This window comes from Nelumbo nucifera, chromosome 1 (genome assembly GCF_055504915.1).
Source record: "Nelumbo nucifera cultivar China Antique chromosome 1, China Antique-T2T, whole genome shotgun sequence".
In the NCBI taxonomy this organism is placed as follows: Eukaryota; Viridiplantae; Streptophyta; class Magnoliopsida; order Proteales; family Nelumbonaceae; genus Nelumbo; species Nelumbo nucifera.
This window is the reverse complement of record NC_142649.1, coordinates 90,897,775-90,912,744: the sequence shown is the minus strand read 5'-3', so window position 1 is coordinate 90,912,744 and position 14,970 is coordinate 90,897,775. Positions and strand designations below refer to the sequence as shown.

Sequence of the window (14,970 nt, the reverse complement as noted above, 5' to 3'; positions counted from 1 at the left end):
CTTACCTCGTTATTTATGGTACTGGCAGCTAGAAGTGGAGAAGATTTGTGCTTCTAATGGATATTACTTTTCACCATACTTTGAGAGAAGGAAATCGCTTAGCTGATGCTCTAGCTAATTTTGGTTGTGACTCTGACGCCTCAGCGATCCTTGATTCTCACAGTGAGTTACCTTTGGCGATTAAAAGAATTATTCATGCTGATAGAATTGGTCTTCCTTATCTTAGGATTTCTTGATATTTTGGTAGGTGTTGGGCCTTTTGTATATCTATGAGCCGAACCCTACATTGTATAGGTTCCCAAAGTGGTAAGGTTTTTATGATCCCCCTGATAGGTTTTCTTTTCTTATTAATAAAATTTACGGTGGCCACCCCTCTACCGGGAGTAAATTTTGGGGTTTAAAAAAAATAAGAAGTATCAGAGCAGATTCTAGATTGTTTTCCAGAATTTCTTCGAGAAGATCTATGCAGTCCTAGATCATCTGATTGCATGGGAAATTAAAGGGCTGATCATTGGATCTAAGAAACCACCAATTCATGGATTTTTTAGGTGGAATTCAAATATCAGAGGTATGATCTTGAATTAGACATCAAAATCAGGAAGAAACTGGAGAGACAAGAAGCATTCTAGTTGCAGTGGAGTCTTGGGTTTTGTTCAGAACTGAGGTGATCAGGTTTTTTATAGTTTCTTGAGCCTTCATACAGGGGGCGGTTAAGTTTCCAGCAATTTCTATGCTAGTGCCACGAGCCTGACTTTTTGCTCTCACATTTTTTCTTCTACTTCTTTTCTCTCTTCCTCTCCTTTCTTCCCTTCTTGTTAATATTCCAACTGAAAATGAGTCTGAACCGATGATTGATGAGACCCATATGGTAGAAAAGTCTGTTAACATCAAGGAAGTGGTGAATAGGGGAGTGAAAGTTAGCAAAATTTTGGGTCTGTTTTTCCTAGGAGGGTAGGAATTCGCAAAAGAAGCCTTTAGATCTGTGGAGAAAACAAGAGCTGTGGAGGAAACATTTGGGAAGAAAGAAGGTCTGATAGATACAGTAGTCCATCCTAACTGCGATAATTCAACAAGGCAAGAGGCGGAAGCAAGTGCAGGAGGTTGCGGGGACTTGATAGAGGAGCCAGAAGAAGAGGTTGAGGGGGTGATGGTCGAAGACAGGGGTCAGATACTAGTGGGGAATTCTGAAACAGCGGTGGGAAAGCTAAATGCAGTCAGAAGATTTAGAACTCAAAAGCACAAAAAATTACAACAGCAGATCCCAATCTCTAAGATCTTCACAAGGTTAAAAGGTGGTCTTTTCAGAATGGGACCTAACAAGCTCGTCCAAAAACCCAAAGGAACGGTCAAGAAACAATAACAAACATGTACTCAAAAAACTGAGAAAAATGTTTAAAGCTGCTTGTTGGGGTTTGGGTGTATGGCTTGGGCTTTTTTGGGCGTCGTGCTGGTTTGATATTCTAGTTTTCTTTTGTCTCTTTTCTTGTATTGTTATGGGTAAAGGGCTTTAGTTTGAAGGGTCTTTTTAGCTTGTTTCTGGTTTTGGTTGATTTGGGTTTGTTTCTGTCTCATTGGGGTTGAGTTTTGGGTTGGATTTTCCTTTTGGGTGATTGCTTATCACCTTCCTTGTATCTCTCATTTTGTTTTAACAAATTCTTTTATTTTATCTTCAAAAAAAAAAAAGAATGGCTACAAGTATTTCATTACATTTATAGATGACTTCTCTCGATACACTTGGGTTTATCCTATGTACTCCCGAGAAGAAGTTCCTACACTTGTAAGACATTTTCAATGCATGATCCTTAAGCAATTCCAGAATAAGATCCAAGTTTTCCAATCAGACAATGCAAAGGAATATTTACATGGTGACCTAACTGAATTTCTTTGCTCCCTATGCCTCCCTTCACCAGAGCTCCTCTGCTAGAACCCCTCAATAGAATGGGGTTGTAGAGAGGAAAAACCATCACTGTTAGAATCAACAATACAAGGGTAGTTTAGTCACTTGCCTATTTAATTAAGGTTGAGTTGCCTATTTTGTCTAGATTTAAGTTGTGTGTCCCATACTTAATGAGGGATAGATTTGTCTTTTGTAATCTAATACAAAGAGTATAAATATAAGGTGGGTCGGTAGAGAGATTGACATTTCCTCTTCTCAGACCGAACCCTTTCTTCTTCTCCTCTCTTCTTTCTCTTCATTCTCCTCGTCTTCTTTCCTTCTTACTTATCTCAGACCTAGGACTGAACTAGTGTTAATCGAATCATTCACAATCACCTCCTAGAAGTAGCTCAAGGAATGCTTTTGTAGATGAATGTACTAAAAAGGTTTTGGATGGAAGCTATTATGATTGCTGCCTATGTTATAAATTGTATGTCATCTCGGTTATTGGAATGTAAGTCTCCACATTAGCTTCTCTTCCCTAAAGCTCCATTGTTTCTTATACACATGTGTGTCTTTGGTTATCAGTGCTTCATTCATGATCTATCCCCTACCCATGGTAAACTTGATCCTAAAGATATTGTTTGTGTTTTCCTTGGCTATCCTCCTTCTCAAAAGGGCTATCATTGTTTAACCCAATTTCAAAGAAATATTTTGTCTCTATGGATGTGTCTTTCTTTGCGAATGTGCCCCATTTCCCTATTTCTCCTCAGGGGAGAGTAAGATTGAGGAGAAACAGATACAGGTTCTATTACCTTCTCTTCTTGATCCTCCTCCATTTCGTGTCTTCCATAGACAACATTATAGAATCCAAAGCCAACAAAGTTCAAAAGTTGTGGAGCAACTAGAAGCTATGAAACCAACACTGTTGGATTCTCAGGGGTTGAATCCCTCTTCCCATCCAAGTACCATTATTCCTGTTGACATCCCTGAACCTATTGACATTGACACTTCAACCTATGATTTGAACCTTCCTATTGTAAAGACAAAATGTACTAGATCATGTATCACACACCATCCTATGGCTCATTTTCTATCTTATGAGAACATTTCACCCTTAATTTGTGCTTTCCTTTCAGCCATTGACAATGTCCCTCTTCCTAAGAGTGTTGTATAAGTTTTATTAGTTCCTAAGTTCTTATGAGAACATTTCACCCTCATTTTGTGCTTTCCTTTCAGCCATTGATAGTGTCCCTCTTAAAAAGAGTGTTGTAGAGGCTTTATTAGTTCTTAAGTGGACAGGTGCAATGAAGGAAGAGATCAATGCCATACATAAGATTGGCATGTGGGAGTTGGTAGATCTTCCTGGAGGAAAAGCTTGGAGATCAAAGAAGGGAGGATGAAGGTGCAATAGGAAGATTAGATGAGAAGGAAATAGAAGAAAGAAGGGGGATGGAAGGAGAAGCAAAGAAGATTTGGAATTTAATTCTTGATTTTCTAAAGGACCTTGAGAGATGAAGAAACAGGAAAAGAAGATTTTTAGGGTTCTAGTAGGGAAGAAAAGAGGGAAGGAAAGATAGAAAAGAAGGAAAAGGAGAAAGATAAGGTCAATTCAGCCATAGGGAATGACACACAAAGTCAAAAGGATCACAAGGAAGGGAACCAAAAGGTAAATACATGAGGAAGAGTGAAGGAAAAAAAGAAAAAAGAGGAAGAAGAAAACATCAGAAGTAGAGAGGCTAATTTCTGATGTGGTGGGTTATATTGAATTTAGTAGGAGGGGGGATAAAAGAAGACAACCCAAGTAGGGTCGTGAGAAAAGAAAGAGGGTTTCAATTCAAAGGTGAAAGGAAAAGAATAATCAATTGGAATGTAAGAGGATTGGGGAGTGCATGGAAAAGGAGGGTAATTAAAGATTTACTAAAAAGAGAAAATCCTGATGTGGTGTTATTGCAAGAGACTAAATTAAGAGAATTGGATAGAAGATGTGTGAGGAGCTTGTGGAGATCGAGGGGCATAAGATGGATTGAGGCTCCATCTTGGGAGGCTTCAAAGGGTATAGTGACACTGCGGAAGGATGAAGTTATGGAGTCTATGGAGAAGCTACTTGGTAGATATTCGGTATTAGTAAAGTTTAAGAATGTGGAGAATGGATTCATCTGGGTGTAGACTAATGTTTATAGACCAAATAATTATAGAAAGAGGAATGAAATGTGGGAGGAACCGAATGCAATTTGGGGTTTGTGGGAGGGTGCATGGTATTTGGGTGGGGACTTCAATGTGATAAGGTTCTCCAATGAAACTTTAACCCCCTTCAATTAACACCACCAGCATGAGGAAATTTAACGAGTTCATATGCATTTTAATTTGAAGGAAATTCCTCTCTTGCAAACTAGATTCACTTGGTCCAACTTTCAAGAAAACCCATTGTCTTCAAAGCTGGATAGATTTTTGTTTGATATAGGATGGCAGAATCATTGGAAAGGTTTGGCATCTAAAGTGTTGCCTAGAGTCACTTCGGATCATCACCCTATTAGATTAGGATCAAAAACATTTTTGCAGGGCCCCATAGCCTTTAGATTTGAAAATATGTGGCTGATACATCCAGATTTTGTTCACAAAGTAGAGTAATGGTGAAAGGAGGATGTTAGGGGTAAGGTGGGAGGGAATCAAACTCCATAAGAAATTGCAAATTTGGGAGTTAAAATAAAGGAGTGGAATAAGGATCATTTTCGAAGGATAGAAGAAAGGAAGCTTACCCTAACCTCCCAGATTGAAGAATTAGGTCAGGTGGAGATTGAAAGAAACCTTAATGCAGAAGAAAGGGAATTGAGATGGAAGTTGCAAAAGGAATCGGAGGAAGTCCTTAATAAGGAGGAAACCTACTAGAGACAAAAATATGACACAAATGAATCAAGGAAGGGAATGGGAATACAAAATGTTTTCATGCGACAGCCAATGGTAAAAGGCGTAAGAAATTTGTGGCCATGTTGGAGATAAATGAGGAAGTGACTTCTAATCAAGACGAGATAACCAAGAAATTTGTAGACCACTTCAAATCCTTTTACCAAAAACCTTTGGGTGAAATGCTGAGTTTAGAAGGGTTAGAGTGGCCCTTATTAGAAGAGGAGGCAGCAAGGTGGCTTGAAAGAGATTTTAAGGAAGAGGAAATAAAAAATGCAATCTTTTCAATGGACAAATCTAAAGCACCTAGTCTGGATGGATTTACAATGGCTTTCCATCAGGATTGTTGGTAAATAGTGAAAGATGAGCTATTGTAAGTCTTTAAGGAATTCAAGAATACACATATTGTCATCTCTGAGTTAATGCAACAATCCGGGCTCTAATTCCAAAAAAAATCTCAATGCTAGCCAACCCAAGGATTTCCAACCCATTAGTTTGGTGACTAGTATCTACAAAATAATTGCTAAACTTCAGTCATTGAGGATTAAGCAATATTTTCATCCCTCGTCAGCTAGTTTCAAGGAGACTTTATTCAAGGGAGACAAATAATTGATCAAACCCTAATAGTCAATGAATGTGTAGAGGAAATGAAGAGATCTAGGAGAGAAGGATTTGTTGCAAATTAGACTAGGAAAAGGCATATGATCAGGTGGACTGAAAATTCTCATTAGGGGTGATGCAACAACATGGTTTTGGAGAGAGATGGTGCAATTGAGTGTTTGGTTGTATTCAGTCTTGTCACTTTTCTATTCTTGTAAATGGAATGGTGAAAGACTTCTACTCAACTTGTAGGGGGTTTGTTAGACAGTTATGCCCTTAGCTCCAATCAAATTGATGTACCTTTTGACATTTATTGTAAATGAATAAAGTACATAATTGATTTATGTCATTGTGGTGTGTTTCTGTGTAATACCCTTAAACTGGACACTTACGAGACTCGTGTTAGTTTAGAATCTTCACAGTCGTTGGATAGATCTGAGGAGATTTGTCTTGCCAAGGCTGACACTGATGTACCGCCAAGTTGGTTGGGGTGGCTTGTCACAGCTGCCAGAGTGAGACCTGAGGTACATGCAGTGTGGGTTTTCTTCAAGCCCTGAACCGGACCGAAATTCCAATATTGCCCTAGACCTTGGAGATAGATGGGCAAAACTGGAATGTTACACTTGACCCCTATACTCGATTATGGTACTACACCAAGTGTCGGATTGGGTTGTCTTTGATATGCCAATCAGTGAGATCCTTAGAGGGGGTCAAAACCTGGGTATGTTGGGATAGTCCGAGAAATCATTTGATAGGATCAGCCCCTTTGTCAGACAAAGTGAATGATCGGGGATGCAATCTCTCTGATGGAAACCTAAAAACTGCCGACAGTTGATTTCAACCGTTGAAATTTTTTTTTGCAAAATATATTTATATAAAGATATACATATATATTATGGTTTCAAAATGTTTGCAAAAGGTTTTTGTGAGAATTTGAGAGAAAAAATGATATGATTGTATTGTCTTGGAAGGAGCATATACACAGCTTTATATAGAATTACAAAGCTAACTTACAGGGTGATAAAATAGGAAACTAACTTTTCCTAGAAAACTAATTTCTATATCAGTGGGATTCTCCAATTGATATCCCATGATTCTAGGATATCCCATGATTCTAGGAAACTAACTTATGTATGTTTCCTAAACTAATGGACCTAAAATTATGGAGAATCAATTAGAGATTCAATCTTCTACTTTCCAACACTCCCCCTCAAGCTGGTGAATATGTATCTTTCATTCCTAGCTTGGAGATAAGTCCTTGGAATGCCACACTGCAAAGCCCTTTTGTCAGCAAATCTGCCAGTTGACCATCCGTTGAGACGTATGGAGTGCAAATTAATCCGCTATCCATGCCTTTCCTTTATGAAATGCCTATCTATCTCAATGTGCTTTGTCCTGTCATGTTGGACGGGATTGTGAGCAATGTTAATAGCTGACTTGTTGTCACAGAATAATCTCATTGGACCTTCCCATCTGATCTTTAGGTCTTCCAAAATTATCTTGAGCCATAGTAATTCACATACTCCCTGAGCCATTGCCTTGAATTCTGCCTCCGCACTTGATCTAGCTACTACATTCTGCTTCTTACTCCTCCATGTCACAAGATTTCCTCCAAGGAATGTACAGCAACCTGTAGTGGACCGCCTATCCACGGGATTAGCCTTTAGGTAATGTAGTATCCTATAGACCACCTGTAGGTGAACCTCTTCCGGGTTGTGCATAAACTAGCTAACCACGCTCACAGCATATGCTATGTCAGGCCTGTGTGGGCAAGATATATAAGTTTTCCTACTAATCTTTGGTACATTTCCCTATTCACGGCTAGATCTTCATTTGCTTCTCCCAATTTGTGATTTGGCTCAATCGGTGTGGAGGATGATTTGCATGCTAACTTTCCTATCTCTCTTAAAAGATATGTTACATATTTCTGTTGTGAGATAAAGATGTCTTCTCTAGAATGAGCTACTTCAATCCCTAGAAAATACTTCAATCTCCCAAGTTCTTTTATTTTGAATTCTCTGACTAGGCATCTTCTCAAGGCTTCCTTCTCCTTTTCATCATTTCCTGTCACAATTATGTCATCGACATATAGCAGAAGAACCGTGACTCCCCCTACATCTGAAAGCTTTATAAAGAGTGTATGATCTCCCTGACTTTGATTGTATCCGATGGCAAGCATAACTTTAGTAAATCTTCCAAACCATGCCCTAGGGGATTGCTTGAGACCATATAGTGCTTTCTTCAACCTGCAAACTTTATTTCCTTTTAGAATTCTTTTGAAGCCCGGAGGAATATCCATGTATATCTCCTCCTCTAAATTACCGTGAAGAAAAGCATTCTTTACATCAAATTGCTCCAAGTACCAGTCGAAGTTAGCTGCTAGTGACAACAAAATTCTTATCGTATTCATCTTAGCCACTAGAGTGAATGTCTCCTAATAGTCAACACCATAGGTTTGTGTATATCCCTTTGCCACGAGTCTTGCCTTGTATCTTTCTAGAGAGCCATCTGACTTGTACTTTACTGTGAAAACCCACTTGCAGCCCACAGGTTTCTTTCCTGGTGGTAGGTCAACAATTTCCCATGTTTGATTCTTATCTAGAGCCTACATCTCTTCTCTCATAGCATCTTTCCATTTCTCATCAGATAATGCCTCAGATAAAGTATTAGGAATATGAATGGTGTTTAGACAAACTAGGAAACTCCTATGTGATGGTGAGAATTTTTTAAAGGACACAAAATTTGCTAAGGGATATAAGGGATGTTTAGTGCATTCTCTTGTGCTTTTCCTAAGGGCAATAGGAATTGGTTAGATGCTAATTCAGAAGAAATTTCTGGAACTGTAGTTACCTCATTCTCAGGATTAGGAGTTGAATCTTGAACCTGCACAAGATTAGGATCCTGGTCTCTTCTTCTTGAATATACCCGCAATCTCATAGAGTCACAAAGTTCATCATTCTCTGTCATGGGTCTGGTATGAATGGGTGAAGAAGTTGGTTTGGTTTGAGGTGGTTTGATAGGTGCAGATACGGATTGAACTGGTATAGATGCTGAGTTTGGGTGTTGAGAAACTGTAGGTAGAACAAGAGGGAACAAATCTTTGTCCTTATCTTTAATGAATGACAAGGACTCCCCCTGAAGATAAGGTTGAGTGAAATATGGTGTTTTTTCTTCAAAAGTGAAATCAATAGAGACAGAATTTTTTGGTAGGTGGGTGGTAACACTTATAACCCTTTTGGGTGGACGAATAACCTACAAAAATACACTTGACGGCTCTTGGATCTAATTTCCCTCTATTATGGCTATGGACATGGACAAAAGCAGTGCATCCAAAGATTCTTGGGGAGAGATTATTTGTTGTACGTAGATTGGAATAAAATTGAGAAAGTGTTTCCATTGGTGTTTTAAATCCCAGCACCCTCGAAGGTAATCGATTTATAATGTATGCGGCTGTAAGCACAGCTTCCCCCCAATAGGTTTTTGGAACATGCTGGTGGAAAAGTAAGGCTCGAGTTGCAGCTAGTAGATGACCTTTCTTCCTCTCTACTACTCCGTTTTGTTGTGGAGTATTAATGCAGGAGGATTCATGGATAATCCCTTCTTTTTGAAAATATGGGGATGAAGTTTGGTTGAAATAATCCCGTGCATTATCCGATCTAAATCTTTTGATTCTGACCCCAAACTGATTTTGAATCATGTTATGGAAATTTGGGAGTACACTACTTACATCTGATTTAGATTTAAGAAAAAAGATCCAAGAGACCCTAGTGCAATCATCAATAAAAGAGACGAACCATCGTGAGCCAGACACATTTGGAACTGTGGAGGGTCCCCATATATTACTATGGATCAAAAAGAATGGGACTGAACTTCTCTTGTTATTGAATGGAAAGGGCAAACGCTTGTGTTTTGCAAATTCACACACATCACAATGAAAATATTCAACACTCAATCCTTTAAACAAGGAGGGAAACATAGTTTTCAGAATTCCAAAAGATGCAAGTCCTAGTCTAAAGTGATGAAGCCAAATGGTGTCTTTGTTGGATGATGAAAGGAATGACAGAGATAACTTATCCTGGACAATATTTGATTTGCATGATTCTTCAAGATAGTAGAGTCCATTCTTCTCCTAAGCAAGTCCAATCCTCTTCCTCGAATCCTAGTCCTGAAATATACAGTAAGAAGGATAGAAAAGCACATTACAGTTCATGTCATGGGTGAGTTTTTGGATGGATACCAGGTTAGTGGACAATTTGGGAACATGAAGGACATTTTTTAGTGTAAGTGATGGATTAATATGGATATCCCCAAGGCCAGCTACGGTAGTAAGGGAACCGTCTGCAATGGCTATTTTTCGATTGCTTGGGCAGGGGGTATAAGTGCTAAAATGTAGTGAGGAGTGAGTCATGTGATATGTGGCTCCTGAGTCAATAACCCATAAATCCCTAATAGGTTCATTTGAGACATTTAGTCCGTGAGGAATAGAAAACTTACCTGAGATTGCAAGAGAGCCTGCACCACTAGGTTTCTCCAACGATCCCAGAAGCCCCCTTAACTTTTCGATCTCCTCCTTATTGAACTTGGTCTTGTCTGGAGGCTTTTCTTGGCTCGGCTGATTCGTGGCGAAGTTAGCTTGATTTCGACTCTTCTGTTGTCCTCCTCGGTAGCCCCATTCCCTGTTCAATGGTTTACCATTCAGCTTCCAACACTTCTCTTTGGTGTGCCTTGGTTTCTTGCAATAGGTACACCAAAGAGACTCCTTGTTGTCCCGTGCAAGGGACAAATCTGTCTTCACTCCTTCCAGTACTTTCGAATGTTCCATCCTTGTAGCCATGGCTGAACCTTCTAGTACTTGGGGTTCAAGCATAACCCCCCTACGGCTTTCTTCAGCACGAATTAGAGAAATAGTCTCATTTAGAGATGGTACCTCTTCTTTGCCGAGAATTTGGACCCTAACTTGATCAAATTCTGCGTTGAGTCCTGCAAGAAAGTCATAAACGCGATCTTTTTCGATAAAACTCTTTAGGATTTCTGCATCCGCTGCAAATTTAGTCTCAATGCACCGATAATGATCGAGTTCTTGCCACAGGTTCTGCAGTAAATTTGTGTGCCCAGTAACTGTCTTGCTGCCTTGTTTAGTCGCTCCAGTCTTGACTTTAATTTCGTACACTTGTGTTGCATCACGTGCCTTTGAATATGTTTGCCAGATGGCATCCCAGATCTCTTTAGCCATGGATAAAAACATACACGTGTCGCTGATTTTAGGGTTCATTGAATTCCATAACCATGACATGATCATGGAGTCAACTTCCTCCCATGCATCAAATCTTGGATCTCCTTCCTTCGGTCCCGTCCCTAAGAGATGGCTAAGCTTTCCTTTTCCCTTTAAATATGTTCGAACAAACTGAGACCACTTCAAATAATTTTTCCCGTTCAACCTATAAGCTGCCTGAATGTTTTGCAAGTCACCAGATGCTTGATGAAGGAAACTTCTTCCGATTGTGCAGTGGTATTTGATACGGTGGCTTCTGACATATTGGGTGGGCTTCAAGAAAGAGAGAAAAACAGACAATGAAGGTCTGAAAATTTTAGTAAGGGTTGGCGATGAAGGCTTAAAGAATCTTTCAGCCAATGTCCAAAAAAGGTAACAGTAATGCTTCGCCAAACTGAAGAGTGGATTGAAACCTCTCAAAATCAAAACTGATCCAAACCAAACCAAAGGGATTTAGTAAATTTGCTCTGGGCAACACCAAATCTTAGATTTCAGACTGATCCGATGTCTCTACAAAGAGATCCAAGAAAAAGGATGAATCCGATGGCGCAGCAGTCCAGAAGAAGAAAAAACTGTAGAGTTCAGATCTGTAGCCGATCTCGAAGAAGAATCAAGGACACTCAAGAACCTCCCAAATACTGTTAGAGAGTTCTTGAACCAGCAGCAACAGAGATGACCGAAGAGATACTATGTGTAGATTAGGCCGTGACCAGCTCTGATACCATGTGAGAATTTGAGAGAAAAAATGAATTGATTGTATTGCCTTGGAAGGAGCATATACACAGCTTTATATAGAATTACATAGCTAACTTATAGGGTGATAAAATAGGAAACCAACTTTTCCTAGAAAACTAATTTCTATATCAGTGGGATTCTCCAATTAATATCCCATGATTCTAGGATATCCCATGATTCTAGGAAACTAACTTATGTATGTTTCCTAAACTGATGGACCTAAAATTATGGAGAATCAATCAGAGAGTCAATCTTCTACTTTCCAACAGTTTTAATTCCCGGGATCCATGTGAGTAGAGAGTGCAGCACTGTTCCTTGCAGCCGAGGGAGAGGTCATCTCTTGCCGGGCAGTGTTTGATCATTATGGGCTGAGAGGTTAAGTGTAAGACCATTGAGGGTAATACCTAATGGGCTAATCTTGCATCTGCCCACAGTTCTTGGGTATTCATAAGGTAGTTGGACCCAAGGACCATTTAGTGTAAATGTTGGGCCCATTAAGAGCCCATGGTGATGGACTCAGGGGTTCACTGTTTCCTACAGTGAATTCGGCCAGGCCTTGTAACAAGGCTGGGCTGAACCCATGTGGCTGATGTGTAGATCAATGTTTGGGTCCCACGCCATACAAGGAGAGCCAACTGGCAGCAAGTTAAGAGGTTAAGTGAGCACATAAACTTAATGGGCCTAAAGCCCAATTCGAATTGGGTTAATTAGATTAATTAAATAGGGGCGGATCTGGGTCCGGATCAGCAGATAAGGATAAGAGGATAAGTCTTATCCACTTAAAGAGTCCAGATCCAAATAAAGATTTGGATCAAGAAACTCCTAATTTGATTAGGATCAAGCTGATCTTAAACTACAAATAAGATAAGGGATTATCCTTATCACTTAAAGAGTCCAGATCCAAATAAAGATTTGGCTCCTAATCAGATTAGGAAACACCTAATCAGATTAGGAGATTGTCTCTTTAAGGCTATAAATAAGAGAGCAGGGCGGACATGCAAAACATACAACAGACATTAAAGCAGTCTGCAGAGTTCTCCCCTGTTCTTGCCGCCCCTACCCAATTCGATCTCCACTTGTGGGAGTGATCAAGAATTGTTCTTGATATTGCTTCTTGGCAAAACAGGCAATTTGAAGTCGTGCTCACCAGCCCTCTACCCCATTCTTGTTGAAGATTTTGGTTCTTGCTGAAGAGCCGTCCTGCTGATCCTGCTTCACCTCACACTGTATCATCTTCAGTGGAAGCAGTTTTTGGATTTCTCCTTCGGCGTGAACACCTTCATTGGGAGTTACTGCTACTCCGTATCAGGTATATCCCTCTCCTCCCTTTTGGATTCAGATCTGGTCCAGTTTGGTTAAAGATTGATCCTTGAAAATGCAGTTTTCTAAAATAGGGAATGCGATTCCCAAATGGGAGAGAGAGAAATTTTAAAATTTAGCCCAACCTTCCTACAGGGTTCGGCCATCCATATGATGGATCTCTCATCCCTTCAGGGTTAAGGCAAGTTGATCATCTCTCACCTTTTCTTTTTACCTTAGTGGTGGATGTTTTTAGTAGACTCCTTCTCTAAGGCTGATAGGGAAGATGAGATTAGGGGTTGGAGAGTGGGTAGAAACAATGTTCCAATTACTCACTTTCAGTTTGGAGATGGTATCAGAATTTTTTTGTCAAGGGGAGCTACCAAGAGGGTGAGGAACTTAGAAGGACTAATCAAGAAGTTTAAAAGGATCTCAAATTTGAAAATCAATTTAGACAAAGAGTTTCGTAGAAGGGATTAATTTGCATGAGAATGCCTTAAGTGTGGTAGCAGGTTGCTTAGAATGTCCTATCACCCCCTTGTCCAATGACCTACTTGGGTCTTCCTTTAGGTGCCAATCTTAAGGAGAGCAGATTCTAGGACCAAGTTATAGAAAGATGTGAAAGGAGGTTGGCTGCTTAGAAGAGAAACTATATTTGTTTAGGAGGTAGACTTACCCTAATAAGATCAACCTTGGCTAACCTACCAATCTACCTCCTCTCTGCCTCTAGAATTCCACCAAGGAAAAAAAGAAATTAGAAAAAATTGTGAGGGATTTCCTTTGGGAGTCGGGTGAGGCTAGAAGAGACAACCTAATCAAATGAGAGATTGTATGTAGAAGTAAGAAAGAAGGTGGTTTAGGTATCGTAAATGTGAAAAAGAAGAATATGGCTCTCTTAGGGAAGTGGTTATGGAGATGACCTTTAGAGAGGGACAACTTGTGGCACGAGGTGGTGGGTGGTATTCAATGGATGGGATGTCGATGTATCATGTCAGACTACTTAGGCAATACCTTGGAAAGCAATCCATAACTTTCACCAACAATTCCTCAGGTTTGTCAGGTATGATGTTTGTCCAAGGACTCTAATTCGGTTTTGGGAAGACTTGTGGGTTGGCAACCGGCCTTTAGGCTCCGTTTGGTTTGTGGGATGGGGATGAGAAAAAGGGAACATTCCAAAAATATTCCTTTTTCTCTCATTTGTTTTGAGGGAAATAAAGGAATGGGATGAGAAAAATGAGGGATGTCAAATTCCAAAATCGTGGATTTGGGGTCGCACCAAAACCGTGCGACCCCGGTGGAAAAATTTGAGAAATCACTGTTATGGGTACCAACAGCGCCAAACAAAGAAGGGAGAGAACCAATGCCTTCTCCGTTACCATCGGCGATCTGTGTAGGGGCAGAGGAGGCAGCAGTGGCAAGAAAACCAGCGCAGGGCAGCAGTGATCTGCTACCTCCCCTTCCACGTTCGAACCCAGAAGCAGAGCTGTGGCAGCGGCACCCCCTCTCAGCCACTCCCTTCCTCTCTCCTTTCTTCTTCTCTTTCTTCTACTTCCGTTCATCGTCCAATACCTCCCCTTCCCCGTTCAAACCCAGAAGCAGAGCAGCGGCAGTGGCACCCCCTCTCAGTCCCTCCCTTCCGTTCTTCTTTCCTATTCGAACCTAGAAGTAGAGTGGCAGCGGCAACACCCCCTCTCAACCACTCCCTTCCTCCCTCTCAGCTACTCCCTTCCGTTGTTTGGTTTTATAAACACATTCAAGAACTTGAGACTGAGAAGCAGAGGAAAATCAGATGGGAAGTTACCGTTTATGGTGTTGTTAACGACGTTCAGGTACTGTAACGGGCGAAGGTTGGTGATAAGCTTGGTGCTCCCTGAAATATTGCAACTTGAGAGGTAGAGGGACACGAACTTCGCGAGCTTCTCCAACCCAGAAGGCAAACCTCTAAGATCGTTATGCGACAGGTTGAGCACTTCCAAGCTCAAGAATCACGAAAGATGCACTGTGGTGAACCTGTTGTGCAAGAGATTGAGCTTCTGAATCGACGACAAAGAGGAACCGGAAGCATTTCTCGACATGGGCTCGAAACCAATATTGCCTCCAAGTCGACTCATCGCGAGATTGACTTCAATAAGGCTCGGCATAGACCAAAATCCAGCTAGAACAGACCCTTTCAATGAATTGTCGGAGAGATCAATATATTGCAACTACGTCAAATTCCAAAGAAAATTCCATAAAACAGATCCATTCAGATTTCTCGTAAGAAGCCTTATTTCCTTAATTGGAG

General features: G+C 40.4%; 1 protein-coding gene across 1 annotated transcript in view; it reads right to left on the bottom strand.

Annotated features, from left to right (window-relative positions):
* LOC104586244 (exocyst complex component SEC5A-like) overlaps nt 1-14,970 on the bottom strand; it is a 146,501-nt gene that overhangs the window by 85,816 nt on the left and 45,715 nt on the right. The gene's annotated exons all lie outside the window — the stretch shown is intronic.